Genomic DNA, 19,322 nt, shown 5'->3' on the forward strand with positions numbered 1-19,322 from the left:
GTACTGTGACATCACTGTGTGTATTATCCCTGTAGTGTGACATCACTGTGTGTATTATCCCTGTACTGTGACATCGCTGTGTGTATTATCCCTGTACTGTGACATCACTGTGTGTATTATCCCTGTACTGTGACATCACTGTGTGTATTATCCTCTGTACTGTGACATCACTGTGTGTATTATCCTTGTACAGTGACATCACTGTGTGTATTATCCCTGTACTGTGACATCACTGTGTGTATTATCCCTGTACTGTGACATCACTGTGTGTATTATCCTCTGTACTGTGACATCACTGTGTGTATTATCCTTGTACAGTGACATCACTGTGTGTATTATCCCTGTACTGTGACATCACTGTGTGTATTATCCCTGTACTGTGACATCACTGTGTGTATTATCCTTGTACTGTGACATCACTGTGTGTATTATCATGTACTGTGACATCACTGTGTGTATGATCCCTGTACTGTGACATCCCTGTGTGTATTATCCTTGTACTGTGACATCACTGTGTGTATTATCATGTACTGTGACGTCACTGTGTGTATGATCCCTGTACTGTGACGTCACTGTGTGTATGATCCCTGTACTGTGACATCGCTGTGTGTATGATCCCTGTACTGTGACATCACTGTGTGTATTATGTCCTGTACTGTGACATCACTGTGTGTATTATCCTTGTACTGTGACATCACTGTGTGTATTATCATGTACTGTGACATCGCTGTGTGTATTATCCCTGTACTGTGACATCGCTGTGTGTATTATCCCTGTACTGTGACATCGCTGTGTGTATGATCCCTGTACTGTGACATCGCTGTGTGTATGATCCCTGTACTGTGACATCACTGTGTGTATTATGTCCTGTACTGTGACATCACTGTGTGTATTATCTCTGTACTGTGACATCACTGTGTGTATTATCTCTGTACTGTGACATCGCTGTGTGTATGATCCCTGTACTGTGACATCGCTGTGTGTATGATCCCTGTACTGTGACATCACTGTGCGTATGATCCCTGTACTGTGACATCACTGTGTGTATTATGTCCTGTACTGTGACATCACTGTGTGTATTATCCCTGTACTGTGACATCACTGTGTGTATTATGTCCTGTACTGTGACATCACTGTGTGTATTATCCCCTGTACTGTGACATCACTGTGTGTATTATCCCCTGTACTGTGACATCACTGTGTGTATTATCCCTGTACGGTGACATCACTGTGTGTATTATCCCTGTACTGTGACATCGCTGTGTGTATGATCCCTGTACTGTGACGTCGCTGTGTGTATGATCCCTGTACTGTGACATCACTGTGTGTATTATCCCTGTACTGTGACATCACTGTGTGTATTATGTCCTGTACTGTGACGTCACTGTGTGTATTATCACTGTACTGTGACATCGCTGTGTGTATGATCCCTGTACTGTGACATCGCTGTGTGTATGATCCCTGTACTGTGACATCACTGTGTGTATTATCCCTGTACTGTGACATCACTGTGTGTATTATGTCCTGTACTGTGACGTCACTGTGTGTATGATCCCTGTACTGTGACATCGCTGTGTGTATGATCCCTGTACTGTGACATCACTGTGTGTATTATCCCTGTAGTGTGACATCACTGTGTGTATTATCCCTGTACTGTGACATCACTGTGTGTATTATCCCTGTACTGTGACATCGCTGTGTGTATGATCCCTGTACTGTGACATCACTGTGTATTATCCCTGTACTGTGACATCACTGTGTGTATTATCTCTGTACTGTGACATCACTGTGTGTATTATCTCTGTACTGTGACATCACTGCGTGTATTATCCCTGTACTGTGACATCACTGCGGGTATTATCTCTGTACTGTGACATCACTGCGTGTATTATCCCTGTACTGTGACATCACTGCGTGTATTATCCCTGTACTGTATAAATGAGTGGAGTTTCCCTTTAAGCCCACTTGCTACAATGTCTGAGGCTAATAATGTACTCCGCAGTCCAGCAGGGAGGTATAATAAATCTGTGTTGCTGTCTCCTGGATGTCGGGGCTCGGCCCTCACCCTCCGCCTCGGTCACATCAGGTGGTAGAATATTATTTGTGATGCACTCATGTGCAGACAGAAGCTGTTATTTCTCCAAACAATAAATCAGTGGGAGGAACGTGACAATAATTAGCTTTACCTTCAGACCGGAGCTGCCACCTAATAACATTACAAATTGTTGTGTGAATTATTTCCATAACTTCACCGGCGATTACGAAATTCCCTTTGTGATGGAATAAAATTCAGAGCGAAGGGGGAGCTGGAAATCTTTCCTCGCAAGCCGTTAATTATTATGGTTTAATGATGTGGAATCTTAAAGCTTTGCCTGGTGACATTTCCTTTCTCTGCCTTCTGCTCGGATGCCGATAGACTGTGATACCCGCATGTCACCCGCGCCATTGTACGAAGAGTAACAAAAGTATCTGTTCATGGCTTCTACACCTCCCGGCAAAATCAATACATTCCCCCCATAAACCTCTTCAGAACTTGGATTAATAGTGCGGATTATGAGCCCCCCAGGGATTGTGATAACTATCTGGTGGGACACCAAGGGCAGAGACCGGACACCGGGGCAGATGTGGTGTCAGCGCTTGGGGTGAGTGGATAATGGTTATTGTATTGTGAGGCTTCATACCCAGAGATGTATCTATATTTGTACAGTTACATACTTTATACTTATATAGCAAGTAGATACAGTCACTATGTGCCGGTGGCTTCCTATTAGCTGTATCCGGCATTGGGTAAGTGCCGCTTTTTTGCACAAATTCTCTTTAATTGTCAGATGGAGACCAAACAAGAAACATATTGGCCTCATTTTGCTTGGCATAGATTAGGATACAACTAAAAACTCGGATGTAATAGAGTAGTAGACAACCCTGCAGGAGGAAACAATAGCCTATGGCTGGTGGACGTTATTATGACCTCTGTCACCGGTCACATGTGAAAAGTTATTGCCAAAGTGTTCCTGTATGTGACATGACACATTGTGGCCACCCACCAGGTGACACCCCCAATCCATAGAGGATTTACTGTATCCCAATCTATGCCCATACAATGGGATACACTGAAACCTTAAAGGGGTATTCTCGTCTGTTTCACTCTGGGCATTCACAATCAGTTTCACTAATCTTACATATGTAAACATTTCTTCAATTGGATGTTATTAAAAAAAATGTTCCTGTGTGAAGATAATTTTGCATAAACATAACCATGTTGTCCCTTAGAAACGAGATAGCTTCCTCGGATACGACCACATCACATTTAGGCTGCGGTGGCCAGACATGAGCTATTGAGTCCTGCCTGACCTCCTGGATTCAAGGATCATTACCACAGGACGGCTGTAGGACATGTAGTAACTCCTAGACATTTCATATACAAAAACCTTTTGTTTATTGGCCAATCCCTCCAGCAGAGGTGGTCGTATCCGAGGAAGCCATCTCGTTTCTAAGGGACCAAATGACTACATTTATGAGAAATTATCTTCACACAGGTACATTTTTTTTTTGATAACATCTAATTGAAGAAATGTTTATATATGGCAGATTTATCAAACTGAATGTGAATGCCCAGATGAGAATACCCCTTTAAGTAGGTTTATGATTCTACTCACAATGTGATGTAAGCGCTTAAGTGTAGTAGGGGTGTGAAATACTAATTTCTCCTGTCGGGAGAGCTTAACACTTGTTTGTAGTACAAGGTGTGTAATACTTATTTCTCCTGTGCTGGAAGCTTAACACGTCATTAAATGTAAGAGGTGTGCAATTCTTCATTTCTCCTGTGGAGGCAGTGTGGGATTGTAGTGAGAGATGTGTAATACTTAAAGGACACCTGTCATCAGGTCTGTGTCACTAGTCCTGTCACCTCTACCTGTTGGAGCAGCTCACAAGGATCCCATCCCAGCCTTTATCTAGTTATTTCATACATTAATCATTGTAAAATCATCTATTCTTTATCATGTAAATGAGGCGGGTCACATGGTCAGAGGCAGTGATGTCACCCCTGTTACCCCTCCCCTCTCCTCCCCCTGCTCATGTCTGTGTGTAATGTATAGTAAAGCATTGCTAGTGTGTGTGCTGCATCTGCTGACATGCTGCATCCTCCTAATATACAGGTGAGACACAGACATCAGCTACACATGGATCTGACATGTTCTGCTGTAACATGGCTGCCTGGAGCTGCTGTATCTCTCCTATATACACACACATGCACACACAGGCTGCAGGGGGCGTGGCCACCAGCACCAGGAAGCACATCATTAATACAGCCTCACATCATTATACAGGCTGTCAGTCAAGCACTGGGGGTGTGGCTGTGCCTCCCACTCATGAATAGAGTGGACAGCTTGAATATGCTAATGCTTCATTGGACATTTCACAGGTCATTTGCATACAGCTTTAGGACCTCATTGCTTAGGTTTACAGGCATGTAGAGGGACAATGAAGGGATAGAGGCAATGCTCTCTAATGGCAGTTTATGAAAATATATTTAGTTTAGGGGGGTTATTTTACATGACGGGTTCTCTTTAATTTTGTCTGTGGAGGCAGTGGGGGGGGAGCTAAACACCTGATTGTAGGCAGTGTGGGATGGAGGCAGTGTGGGATGGAAGGAAGAGGTGTGTAATACTTCATTTCTCCTGTGGAGGCAGTGTGGGATGGAAGGAAGAGGCGTGTAATACTTTATTTCTCCTGTGGAGGCAGTGTGGGGGGAGCTGCACTTGCAGCATTCCCATACTGAGTGATGGCTAGGGGTCACATTAGTAGACAAAGCTTTGGTCGACTTATCATAGAGCAGTGATGGCAAACCTATGGCACGGGTGCTAGAAGTGGCACTCAGAGCCCTTTCTGTGGGCACTCAGACCATCACTCCAGGACAGAGTTCACCAAATAAAGCAACACTTCATTGACTGTTTTAAACTGAGGGAAAAGTGGAAAGGTGACAGAACTGCAATATCTTTAGAGGTTCTCATTCTGGACCCACCATTCTTCCTCTACAGGGAGACCCTGGAGAGAAGCTACAACGAGAGTCTGAATTTCCCTTCCTGGTTGCCTCCAGTGGCCGATATGATTGAAAGATGTGGAAGAACACGTAGCAATACGTTATTGCTTAAAATGCTATGTTGGCACTTCATGGTAAATAAGTGGATTTTGGTTTTAGTTTGGGCACTCTGTCTCCAAAAGGTTCGCCATCACTGTCATAGAGGAAGCTAACAGAAGGAAGTGTACACGGAGGAGGAGTCCCCTACACTGTCAGTGTGTATGGAGTAAGGCTATGTGTGGCCTCCTGCATTCAGTAATGGTCTGACTAATCTGAGCTTGAATGAAATGATGATTCAGCTGTGATGCGCTTTATGCTGGAGGAGATTGATGGAACCGATGTGATTAGTTTTATGAATCACCTTCAGCAAAGTGATACAAGTAATTGGGAAATGGCTTCCCCCATTGTATTCTGGGAGCTGGCATGTGGGCACACTGGGCACATATATCTGTTCATTCTTAATTACACATGAGAGGATAATTGTTGGATCAGAGCGCTCAGATCATCATTTTTTAAAAGGGTTTTATTCTGTCTCAGACTAGACTGAGGTCTGCCGATGATAAAAGGGAAACCATCAGGAAGGAAAATCCCATAGATGAATCTAATATGAAGAAAAGACACCAAGGTTGGGGCCTTGTAATGGCTGCAGAGTAGCTGAGGTCACCCCACTAGAGGTAACCTATGGCAAGTTACTGCGCAGTATGATGGATGCGATTTAAAGGCAAAGTATAACAATCCAAGCATTGTGTATGAGACTGGAGATCACTATTCTGTTTTCCAGCAGTATAAAATTATATATTTATGCAACTGAGACTCTTGGTGCACGGGAGGAGGGGCATCCTGCTGGTGCACCTGGCTTCTTCTTCCTACAACTTAGCCTACATGCACCGCTTATTAAGGATGTGTGGTATCTATTATTTCTACATCTACCAGGGGACCCCATTTCCTTCTGTGGGCTGTGGAGTCCATGGCCCCGTGCATGAGCCGACTGCCCGAGACACAAGTTATAGAGCAGGTCCTATCCCTGCCCTGTGTCCCGGGAAGTCTCTTTCATCCTGATAACACACGGGACTCGGAGAATGGTCCACAGGAAGCTAAGGAGCACTTACTTATTAAAGGAAACCAAGCATCTGGAGAGCAGTGAAAGACATTGTCCATCTTTTGGCAAAAAATTAGATAAGAAGATTGTTCCTATTTCCACACTCCAAAGAGGTCACCCCCTGAAGGCCACTATTTAAGGTACATTCCAGCTGTACATGGGGTAATGGTCACATCACTGTATGGACATGTAGGGATAAATTGATACATAAATATATAAACATTTGGTTAAACAATAAACATTTTGCTTTGAACACAAAGTACAGGTGGGAGGAAATGGAGTGTGAATTTACAGGAATCACAGGTACCGCTGAATTTTCTTTATCTGCCGTATTATTCTCCGGCATAGGATGAATATCAGAGGTCATGCAAAATGTTACAGACATGATGATCAGGAAGGTGATTTTATTCATATTAAATGGACCTGCCTTCAGATTAGGGAATTTTGGAATGAGATATTAGGGCACATTTACTTGCATATCCTGCATGTGTCGCTTCCACGCTCAGGTCCCTGGAGTTCACCTTCTTCTTCCTGGTGCATGTAAGTGCATTGTCCGTGTATAATGCGCTGTGCGCGGAGTCACTAAGATTGTGCGCCCGATATCCAGCATGTGTCACTTCCACGCTCAGGTCCCTGGAGTTCACCTTCTTTTTCCTGGTGCATGTAAGTGCATTGTCCGTGTATAATGCGCTGTGCGCGGAGTCACTAAGATCGTGCGCCCGATATCCTGCATGTGTCGCTTCCACGCTCAGGTCCCTGGAGTTCACCTTCTTCTTCCTGGTGCATGTAAGTGCATTGTCCGTGTATAATGCCCTGTGCCGCAAATCACTAAGATCATGCGCCCGATATCCTGCATGTGTCACTTCCCCGCTCAGGTCCCTGGAGTTCACCTTCTTCTTCCCGTTGCATGTAAGTGCATTGTCCGTGTATAATGCGCTGTGCAGGGAGTCACTAAGATCCTGCGCCCGATATCCTGCATGTGTCGCTTCCCCGCTCAGGTCCCTGGAGTTCACCTTCTTCTTCCTGGTGCATGTAAGTGCATTGTCCGTGTATAATGCGCTGTGCTGGGAGTCACTAAGATCATGCACCCGATATCCTGCATGTGTCGCTTCCCCGCTCAGGTCCCCGTATTCACCTTCTTCTTCCTGGTGCATGTAAGTGCATTGTCCGTGTATAATGCGCTGTGCTGGGAGTCACTAAGATCATGCACCCGATATCCTGCATGTGTCGCTTCCCCGCTCAGGTCCCCGGAGTTCACCTTCTTCCTGGTGCATGTAAGTGCATTGTCCGTGTATAATGTGCTGTGCGGGGAGTCAGTAAGATCCTGCGCCCGATATCCTGCATGTGTGGCTTCCGCGCTCAGGTCCCTGGAGTTCACCTTCTTCTTCCTGGTGCATGTAAGTGCATTGTCTGTGTATAATGTGCTGTGCAGGGAGTCACTAAGATCCTGCGCCCGATATCCTGCATGTGTCGCTTCCCCGCTCAGGTCCCCGGAGTTCACCTTCTTCTTCCTGGTGCATGTAAGTGCTTGGGCTTGCGACACAATTTGAAAGTTAAATCCCGCGCTCAGTCCGAATCAGTTGGATCGTACGATGGCTCACTCCCAGATTTGTGCTGTGCCAAAAAACGATCACATGCGACACAATCCCAGTGCAGACACCTGTTAAATACCTGTCAAAGCCATGCAAATCCCGCAAACAACGAACAAACCGAAAGTGCGATCTGCGTCCCGTAGTATGCCGCATTCTCTTTGATTTTGTCCCATTAGGCCCGTTCTACACTTGCGAGTGTGAAGCAACGACCTCGCATCACACTTGCAACGCGTGCTGCCGGGATCTCCCGTTCCGAACGCTGCAAACCGGTACTGAACTTAGCATGTCAGTTCAGTCCCGGCAGCACGCATTGCGAGTGTGATGTGAGTTCATCACACCCCACTCGCAAGTGTAGAATGAGCCTTAATCTGAGTTACAATACTAGGCTTGGTGCAGCAACAAGAAGAGAATTCAGTTTTCCACATGCTAAGTATATTGAGGGCTGAGGGACAGGCAGGACAGTGAGCCCTAAAACTGAGCCCCCTCACCATCCTAGGTGATCAGAAACAACCACAAAGACAATCCCTCCCTATATCACTGTGCAGACACAAAACAAGACAAAGAAATGGAAAACACAATAAGACGTAGGCAGAGGTCCAGGTAAACAGTGGAAATAGCAGAAACAGCACAAAATCGGGAGTCCAAAGGGATAGTCAGTAAATGTAAGCAAGGAGGATGACTTAGAAATTTAAACCTTTGATGCCTCAAAAAAAACCCTATTTTGGCTGCTTTTTGCATTGTAATTGTTCAGTAGATATTCCTTGACATTTAAGATCCTGCTTTTTAAAGTTCTGCTAATAATGAAATGGTTAAATGCACATTTTTGGGTTGTCATTTCTTTTATTTGTAATCTGCTAGGACTATTCCGTTGTAGCTCGGATCCTGCTGGAAGTGGATGAGTCTGCGGGAAACGCGCTGCACATAATAAAGAGGCGGCATTGTCCGTCTGGATATAGGAGACTGAGGTGTAGAGGAGGAAGGATTCGATGCGCGGACGATGCGTTTCTGCCACTGGCTGAGCCCGTCGCTACATGTAATTGACGAGCAAATGATTCCCATTCAATTGTCAGCCTTAAACTCACCGAATCCTACAAATGTAAAGCAGAATGCAGGTTTCCGCCCTGGATATAAATTACAATTTCATGAATTCATCCCGTGTTGGAGCGGCGGGCAATGAGATATCACGGTGGCAGCAGAAGAAGACAATGCGGAATGTAATAAGAAATCAGCACAAACCAATCAATGGAAAAACCGCACCATAATTAACAAGAAGGATGATATGGGTTCCTCTTACCTCAGCGCAGGCCCCCTGGGATGTGCACAAACACCGTGATATTTACAGCTATGGTGGATATATTTAGGCATCAGGTCTGTGTGTTATTACATTGTATCCAGGCCGGAACCAATAGAAAATATACTGCATATTGTCTGTGGCACCTGGAGGGCACCCAGGACCTGGTACCCGAAAGAACCATAAGGACCCTTCTAACATCTCAACAAATGGCCATATGGAACAATAGGCGTGAGGCCCGGGTCTATGAGTATGAGGTTACAGTGTATGAGGATGAGGGGGTGACACAGGAGCTTACAGTCTATGAGGATGAGGGGGTGACACAAGAGCTTACAGTCTATGAGGATGAGGGGGTGACACAGGAGCTTACAGTCTATGAGGATGAGGGGGGACACAAGAGCTTACAGTCTATGAGGATGAGGGGTGACACAAGAGCTTACAGTCTATGAGGATGAGGGGGGTGACACAAGAGCTTACAGTCTATGAGGATGAGGGGGTGACACAAGAGCTTACAGTCTATGAGGATGAGGGGGAGACACAAGAGCTTACAGTCTATGACGATGAGGGGGTGACACAAGAGCTTACAGTCTATGAGGATGAGGGGTGACACAAGAGCTTACAGTCTATGAGGATGAGGGGGTGACACAAGAGCTTACAATCTATGAGGATGAGGGGAGAAACAAGAGCTTACAGTCTATGAGGATGAGGGGAGAAACAAGAGCTTACAGTCTATGAGGATGAGGGGGTGACACAAGAGATTACAGTCTATGAGGATGAGGGGGTGACACAAGAGCTTACAGCCTATGAGGATGAGGGGGTGACAGAAGAGGTATAAGAGCTTGTATAATGGTCCTGTCATTCTTTATAAGGGTACCGTATAAAATAAATTAATAAATAAATACATATTCTGCTGCATCTTATATACAAAGTCCAAGGTGGAATGACTGCAGAGAAGCCCGGAGCTTGGTGTATATCTGGTGTTTGCTGGATAATAGACGGGAGGAGAACATATGATGAGTTAGTAAAATGAGTTGACATTTAATGCAGTTAGTGAGTGTGATAGTTCTGCCTAAAAAGATGGGTTTTAAGAGCATGTTTGAAACTCTGGGGATTAGATATGATAGTCTGGGGAAGGGCATTCCAGAGAATTGGTGCAGCTTGGGATAAGTCCTGGAGACGTGTGTGAGAGGTTCCAATTAGGGTACAGATTAATTTGATATCACAAACAGATCGAAGAGCACGGGTTGGGCGATAGACTAAGATGCGAGAAGAGAGAAAGGGAGGTGCAGTATTATGCAGAGCTTTGTGGATGAGGGTGATTATTTTAAACTGTATTCAGAAGGAGACGGGGCAACCAGTGCCGGCACAAACTGGAGAAATCCGTGTAGCATTTGGATTGAAAGACAAGCCTGGCTGCTGCATGAAGAATAGATTGTAGAGGAGATATTGTAGCCTTCATTTTCCAGCAGCTTTTATCTCCACAATGCCTGTCTCTATGTTTGCAGTGCACTTCCAAGTGATTTTACTTCTGTGACCCATAGAATTTCCAACTCCTCATTGAGCTTTTGTCTTGTAGCTAACAAGAAGGAATTGAAATCATTTTCTGATATAAAAGCAAGGAAGGAATTCGTAAGGAAGGAAGGAGGGAGGGTAATAAGAGCCAAAGTAAGTGGAGAAGGAAGGACTCTGCTCTGGTAAAAAAATTTGTTACATTGTAAAGTTTGTTGCTCCAGAGTTAGTTTGAACTCAATTCAGCGACCACAGTTCAGTCTGGCAAATAAAAGTGTGTCGGACTCTATATGCTACTTAATTATGAAAAATAGTTACTATTGTATCATTTGCGTCATTTGTTATTATTCGGGTTTTAGTTTTGTAATGAATATTGTAGTTATTTATATTAGGGCTCAGGAGGTTTGAGGTTCTAGTAAGAGATTAGCTGAGTATTGATTTACTATTGATTGACACTGCTTTTGGCTGCATCAAGGCCACGGATTGGAAGGGTTACCCTATGTCTGCTCATACACAATCACGTGAAGATCAATAATGAACTCAAATGCTAATTCTCCTCTTGTTTAACTCTAATTCTCACATAAATTCATTACTGTACTATAGAAGCAGAAGCAGCATTAATAGGAGTGCCATAGGGAACTCTGCTAGATGAGCGTTGGGGGTGCCACGTCTGGGACCCCCACTGATATGATATTGATATCCACAGAAGTAGATCATAGATGGAAGAATAGCCAGAGTTGATCTATGGAACAAAGTAATCGAAAGGTGTAGAGCGGCACTGTGAAAACCGGTTTAAGATCCAGTGTGGGTGCAAGCTTCTTGGGGTCTGACTTGAAATCTTGATATTTCAAAAATCCAAGACAGAGAAGCAGCACTGCGTAGTGAACAAGTGGGGGTCATTTACTAAGGGCCTGAATCATGTTTTCCGTCGGGTTACCCGAGTATTACCGTTTTGCGCCGATATTCCCTGAATTGCCTCAGGTTTTTGGCGCATGCGATCGGATTGTGGAGCATCGGCGCCAGCATGCACGCGATGGAAATGGGGGGGGGGGGCATGGCCGTCGGAAAACCCGACGGATTTGGAAAAACCGCCGTATTTTAAAAAACCCGTGTGGCTTGACACGCACTTGCCTGCACCCAGCATAGCTTGGTTAACTTCAGTGAACTCCGACGGACTTCAGCGCAGCAGCGACACCTGGTGGACATCGGGCGCACTACCTTAGTGAATCGCCGGAAGACACGAATCAGCGCCGGAGAACCCGCCGCTGGATCGCGAATGGACCGGGTAAGTAAATGTGCCTCAATGTTTCAGTTATCTCAATGCAGCCAATAGTGTATCTCAATGCTTGAGAATGGCAACACTGAGATAGCTGAAACATTGGGGCACATTTACTTACCCGGCCCATTCGCGATCCAGCGGCGCGTTCTCTGCACAGGATTCGGGTCCGGCTGGGATTTAAGATGGTAGTTCCTCCGCCGTCCACCAGGTGGCGCTGCAGCGCCGAAAATAATCTTAACGCCCCGGAATGCACCATCCCATAGAACACTGATGGCGAACCTTTATGAGACCGAGTGCCCAAACTACAGACAAATTCCATGATTTACTGTGAAGTGCCAACATGGAATTTTAATTATAAACTTATTGCTACCTGTTCTTCAACATATTTCAACTGTATTGGCCTTTCCTCTCTGTAGAGGAAGAATGGTTGGTCCAGCAGGAGGACCTGCAAAGATATTGCAGCTCTTTCAACAGTTCTCACTTTTCCTGCAGTTCCAGACAGCCAATCAAGTGTCGCTGTAAAATAGCGCTGAGAACAGTATTTCTTAAGTTGCCTGGGACTGCAAGAAGATTTGGTGGATTTGATCCTATTTGGTGAACTCTGTCCTGGGGTGATGGCCTGAGTGCCCACAGAAATGGCTCTGAGTGCCACCTCTGGCACCCGTGCCATAGGTTCGCCACCACTGCCATAGAAGGTGAAGGTGAGCGCTCCCCAAGCGACACATTTTCGGTTTTTAAATGCGGCGGTTTTTCCGAATACGTCGGGTTTTCGTTCGGCCACGCCCCCCCGATTTCTGTCGCGCGCATGCCGGCCCCGATGCGCCACAATCCGGGGCAATTCATGTACAAGCGGCGCAAATCGGAAATATTCGGGTAACACGTCGGGAAAACGCGAATCGGGCCCTTAGTAAATGACCCCCATTGTATCTTTCACTGGTGAAATAAAATGACTTGTTCACTACAGAGTGCTGCTGCTGCTGCTTCCCTGTCTTGCTTTTTTTTAGAGTTGATCTATAATACTATACACAATCTATGGAATCTATAGTGTAGCGCTGGTCCTGGACTATCGCTTAAAGTTTAAATATCTTGGATACATGAAGTGAATGGTCCGGGTTTTTCTATTCTCTACTTCTTTCTATTTTTGCCGAAGGGTTCACATAAATAGAGCCAATTGGTAAGCGTTAAATTAGAGCATTAAATATAGGCCCTGCTATAAAAAGAATGAGAGCGCTCTCAATGCCGTGATTGATTATATGCCACAATGTATTACAAAGTGGCGCGAGCCTCAATTCACTGCAGAACTGATCAATGTGTCTGGGATCTGCTCCTGTGTGTGGAGATTCAGGGGTCTGATAACATCCTGGACTAATGAAGGGACAGGTAAGAGTCAATGTGACGACAACTAGAAGTCACATTGGAGCCAAACTTCTCGCAGCAATAACTTGGATAGATTATAAATGAAAGTTACTGCTTTCAGATTGCGATACAAGTGCCACGTGTGCAGCTATATATATAATGCTTGTGTACCCAAAATGTGACTTACATGCATCATATTTCTTTGGTCACACGCTCCTTGTTCAATGTTTTCTATGTCAACCCGCTGATAACTCATCCGTTTGTTCATATAATTGCAATAAACTTTATTGAACAGAAAGTTACCGCTTTACATACAACCTGCAAATATGTTAAAGTTGAGACTAAAAATCGGAATAGCTAACCCTTGGCAGAGGCCACAATATCGGCTCCCATTCTTGGTACTTGGGTTTCATGTACAAGGGGTCATTCATACTTTGCACATGACTGCTAGTAACCCCCTGAGTGCAGGAACCCTTTTGCTAGTAGATGGACTCATTGCAGTGTGTTGCATTAGAGGGAACCTGTCATCAGGAATTGGCCTAATAATCCACTACAAGTTTGTTTCATAGAAGGTTTATACCTTCCAGATAATGTTTCTCTCATGACTCAGCTTAGTTCCATCATCATCCAAAAAAAAAAATCAACTTTGACGTGAAATGTAAATTGTTTGTATAATGTCAAGGAGGCAGAGAGTTTATCACTGAAGTCAAGCTCTCCCCGAGTCTGAACACCTCCCACCTCTGATTGGCATCATACACCGGACTTCTGGAGGTCTAGTTAGGGATGTCTCTGGGTGCAGGACCATCAATTACAGTAAAGGCAAGGATAGATTGAATTCAGTCTTCAAGCCTCCACCTCCATGACTTTATACAACTAGTTTACATCTCACTTCAAAGTTGATTTTCTGGATGATGCCTCCACACTGGACCATGACAGAAACACAATCTGGAAGCTGCTCAACATACTGCTAGTGGTTTATTAGGTCAATGGGGCACATTTACTTACCCGGTCCATTCGCGATCCAGCGGCAGGTTCTCCGGCGCTGATTCGGGTCTTCCAGCGACTCACTAAGGTCGTGTGCCCGATGTCCACCAGGTGTCGCTGCTGCGCTGAAGTCCGCCAAGCTATTCCTAGGTGCAGGTAAGTGCGTGTCAAGCCACACGGTTTTTTTAAAATACGGCGGTTTTTCCAAATCCGTCGGGTTTTCCGACAGCCAGGCCCCCCCCCCCCCTCAATTTCCGTCGCGTGCATGCTGGCGCCGATGCTCCACAATCCGATCGCATGCACCAAAAACCTGGGGCAATTCAGATGAAATCAGCGCAAAACGGTAGTACTCGGGTAACCCGACGGAAAACGTGATTCGGGCCCTTAGTAAATGACCCCCACTGGTGAAATAAAAATACTTGTTCACTACGGAGTGCTGCTTCTCTGTCTTGGATTTTTGAAGTATCAGGATTTCAAGACGGACCCCAAGAAGCTTGCACCCACATTGGATCTTAAACTGGGTGCAGGTAAGTGCGTGTCAAGCGACACATTTTTTTTTAAAAAAATTCAGCGTTTTTTCCGAATCCGTCGGGTTTTCCCGACAACCACCCACCCCCCCCATTTCTGTTGCATGCATGCCGGTGCCGATGCGCCACAATCCGATCACGTGCGCCAAAAACCCGGGTCGAATTCAGGGAAGAACGGCGCAAATCAGTAATATTCGGGAAACCTGATGAAAAATAGCGATTCGGGCCCTTAGTAAATGACCCCCATTGTCTTCTGACAGGTTCCACAACATGGGCCAAAAATGAGCGCACTGCACGTGACAATAACATAACAAGTTTTCGTTAAAGTAAGACACATAAGAGAAATACACAAACGTGTGCCTCAAAAACATACATTACAGCACAAGAGGAAGAACCAAAATTAGATAGTACAAAAAACTACAAAAAATACCCCTGTAATTAAAGTAATTGTTGTGCAGCCATCACAGACAGCAGTAAGAAAGTTAGAAAAAAACACAAAGATGTAAGAAAAATAAAATGTACTGTATATACTTGAGTATAAGCCGTCCCAAGTATAAGCCGAGGCCCCTAATTTTACCACAAAAACCTGGTAAAACCTACCGTATATTTTTTTTTACTCATGTATAAGCCGCGTTTGGGGTTTCAGCACATTTTTTGTGCTGAAAAACTAGGCTTATACTCGAGTATATATGGTAATTTTGATATAAAGTGCCTTAGAGCTACCACATGTATCAGTGCAGTAAAGTAGATCCATAGGCTAATACTAGAGTATTATGGGGCAGCAATAATCACTCGCCAGCAGGAACAGAGGAGCTTCGGATCAACGGGGAACCAAGAGAGAACGCACCCCTGATACGTCCTTCACACCAAAATAATCTTGGTCTCTTTTTCTCCCCCTGATCTGTTGTAGACCCCAAATGAAAACTTATTTACCCCTTTGTATCTATTCAGAGAGAGTAATTGATGGATTATGTGTATTTGTGAATAAATTGTTACTTTATTGGTTAGTATTTGGAGTTTTTTTGTACAATAAACCAAAGTAACCTGGATACATTCCTGTAGACCAAGCAGTGAGATGTAATTGTGCAGGTGACTGTGTCAGGTAAACAATACTTATTATATTTAGTAATGAGTGTTTTGGGGGGTTTCCTGGGAGTGTTTTTAGACTACATTGTTTCATTAAAATAATGGTCAACATAATTACTTTTTTTTTTCTAATCTCTACCAATCGCCTGTAGTGGCTGCATAACGGCTGTCACTACCCCCCACCCAGAATGATCCCGATACAGCGGGAGCACAGGGAAGACTTTGGTACGAAATCATGGGAAGGCAGCAAGTGAGTGGAGCATGTGGTCCTGCCAGTAAATTTGGGTATAAGCAGAAGAATCAGGTATCATGTAAGGGGGATGAGATGTTCTTTACTACAGCAGTTTAGTGAAAGGTCATCAGGACTATTAATATGAATATTTAGGAATGGCTAGAGGGATATTCCCATTTCAGCAAATACATTTTATTGTTTGTGTGATGAAAAGTTATACAATTTTCCAATATACTTTGTATATTAATTCGTCAAAGTTTTCTAGATCTCTGCTTGCTGTCATTCTATAGAAAGCTTAATTGTTTACTTCTAGTGGAGAGAAATCTCACCCTGATCACAAAGATGCACAGTGGGGCAGATTTACTTACCCGGTCCATTCGCGACCCAGCGGCACGTTCTCTGTGGAGGATTCAGGTCTTCCAGCGATTCACTAAGGTAGTGCGCCCGATGTCCACTAGGTGTCGCTGCTGCGCTGAAGTCCGTCGGAGTTCACCAAGCTATCCTGGGTGCAGGTAAGTGCGACACTTTTTTTTTTAAATACAGCGGTTTTTCCGAATCCGATGGGTTTTCTTATGGCCACGCTCCCCGATTTCCGTCATGTGCATGCCGGCGCCGATGCGGCACAATCCGATCGAGTGCGCCAAAAACCCGGGGCAATACAGGGAAAATCGTCGCAAAACTGTCAAATTCGGGTAACCCGACAGAAAAACGTGATTCGGGCCCTTAGTAAATGACCCCCACAGCTCTAATTACTCTCTGTGATACTAACAAGCTGTGCACCTGTGTGACCATGGTCAGATTTCTGTTCATTGGAAGCAAACGTAAAAGCTTTCTATATCAGGACAGCAAGCAGTGATCCAGAAAACTGAGATGAATTGAAACAGAAATTATATGGGAATATTGTATCATTTTTCATCATACAAACAATAACATTAACTTGCGGAAATGGGTATAGCCCTTTAACCCCTTAACGCTCTGCGCCGTAGCTCTACGGCGCAGAGGTATAAGGGATGTATGAAGAGGGCTCACGGGCTGAGTCCTCTTCATACAGAGGTGGGGGTTTTTGAATTTTGCACAAAACCCCCACCGCTAATAACCGCGGTCGGTGCTTGCGCCGCCATCTTTTTTTCGATCGCCACCATCTTTTTTTCGATCGCCACGCCCCCGAACGTCATCGGGGGGCGGCGATCAGTTGCCATGGTAGCCTCGTGTCTTCTTTTGAAGAATGTCGCACAGACCTCAAAACAGTAGCAATGAAAACGTCGCCTCATTTCGCAAAAAATGACCCCTCACACATTTCCGTGCGCCAAAGTATGAAAAAGTTATTAGCGTCAGAAGATGGCAAAAAATTGTTTTTCTTTTTTGTACACATTCGTTTAATTTTTGAAAATGTATTAAAACACAATAAAACCTGTATAAATTTGGTATCACCGCGATCGCACCGAACCAAAGAATAAAGTAGGCGTGTTATTTGGAGCGAAGAGTGAAAGTCGTAAAAACTGAGCCCACAAGAACGTGACGGTTTTTTTTCAATTTTTCCACATTTGGAATTTTTTTTCAGCTTCGCAGTATACGGCATGTTAAAATAAATAACATTACGGGAAAGTAAAATTTGTTACGCACAAAATAAGCCCTCACACAGGTCTGTACACGGAAAAATGAAAAAGTTATGGATTTTTGAAGTTGGAGAGCGAGAAATGAGGCGAAAAACCCTCCGTCCTTAAGGGGTTAAAAAATGATGCGAATATGGGAAATGGTAGTTCCAGATAAGTATAAACTATACAGTAACATAATGGGAAGACAATGGACTGCTGTGGATATAACAGGACATCTCAGAGCCTTAACCTTACGGTTTGTTTAGACATTTCAATAAATGATGTACGGACACAAGGCACCGCGCTGGTGCTCAGCAGAAACACAAAGTATCACCTGGAGACGCCTCCGTGACACCAGAATACATGACTTTTCTGTGCCGTCATTTGTCACAATTCTGCAGTCAATTCCTAACTGAGAAATAAAGATCCTCCCCGCACAAGGCTCCACGGCCGGTGATTTCTGGGTATTATCTGTAGCAGCGCAGGGGGCAGGTATTGGCGCTATTATTGGGACTGTATAGTAATGATATATTGATTTGCATGGGGCACAGTGGGGAGAGTCATTAGGCCACATGCTGACGCCTGTCAATATATAATTCAGCACATCGCTGGTATCACAGGACCGGGGGGGGATAAAGGTGCAACACAAAGAGGCAACAAAAATGGCTCAGCAGGGCAAAAATATCTTCTTCTATTAAAGTAGACTGAAATATATAATAAACACAAGCAGAGAAATCTGCAACATGAATCAGGGCACCGGCAGAGTAAGAGTCAATAATCTCATACATACACACGGGGACAAAATTGTCCCCCCTCATTTATTGAAAAAAATTCCACAACAAAGGTAGAACGGGTGGTAGGTGCATGTATGGGACATGAGGATAGCCCTTTTTAGAGCTAATCCTCACGTCCCCTGTATCTTTTTAAAATCTTTAATACCCTAATATGTAAACTTTCTAAAGAGACTACTGGGGTGGGGAGTAGCCGGAGCTGATGCTACACGTCCCGGCTACTCCACGCCCCAGTAGCCTGTTTTCTCCTCCTACCCTGACATCTCCGGCACGCAGCTCCTCGTAGCTTTGCGCACTAGTCCAGGAAACCACTGGGTCTCCCACCAATTACAAAAATGGGGGTCATATTCCCACCATCAGTTGTGAGAGGGAATGTGGCACTCCCATTTATATTGAATGAAGAGGCAGGACACATGTTCAACCTGCCCCTACATTCATGAGTTGGAACGGGATCTAATTTGTGGGGTCCCAGTAGTCGGCCCCCCACTGATCAGATTGTCATCTTTGATCCTATCGATAGAGGATAACAATGAAACTTGGGACAACCCCCTTAAGTGTTATTTTTTTGCTACATTATCTCCATATCTTCTCTTCTTTTGGAAATGAAAAATTGTCCGCTGGATGCGTCTTCCCGGAAGATTAGATGGAACAGCAAGTCGCCAAAATTTCCTCCTTACAAACACAGATCATTAGGAGAATAAAGAAGGAGACGGTTTTCAAAAAGATTTAATAAAGAATCTGAGAGGGAAACAACAATGGCTTTAATGTTCCCGTTTTTGTTGGGTTTTCACATTTACATCTGAATGATAAATGCGTCTCTTACAAGTCGGCGCTAAATGGTTGATTAACAAGTGAAATAATTCAGTTAATCCTCAGGCAAATATCGCTATATTGTTATCTC

General features: G+C 44.5%; 1 protein-coding gene across 1 annotated transcript in view; it reads right to left on the reverse strand.

The window, feature by feature from the left end:
* PTPRF (protein tyrosine phosphatase receptor type F) overlaps nt 1-19,322 on the reverse strand; it is a 697,698-nt gene that overhangs the window by 453,003 nt on the left and 225,373 nt on the right. The gene's annotated exons all lie outside the window — the stretch shown is intronic.

This window comes from Engystomops pustulosus, chromosome 10, assembly GCF_040894005.1.
Source record: "Engystomops pustulosus chromosome 10, aEngPut4.maternal, whole genome shotgun sequence".
NCBI classification, from domain to species: Eukaryota; Metazoa; Chordata; class Amphibia; order Anura; family Leptodactylidae; genus Engystomops; species Engystomops pustulosus.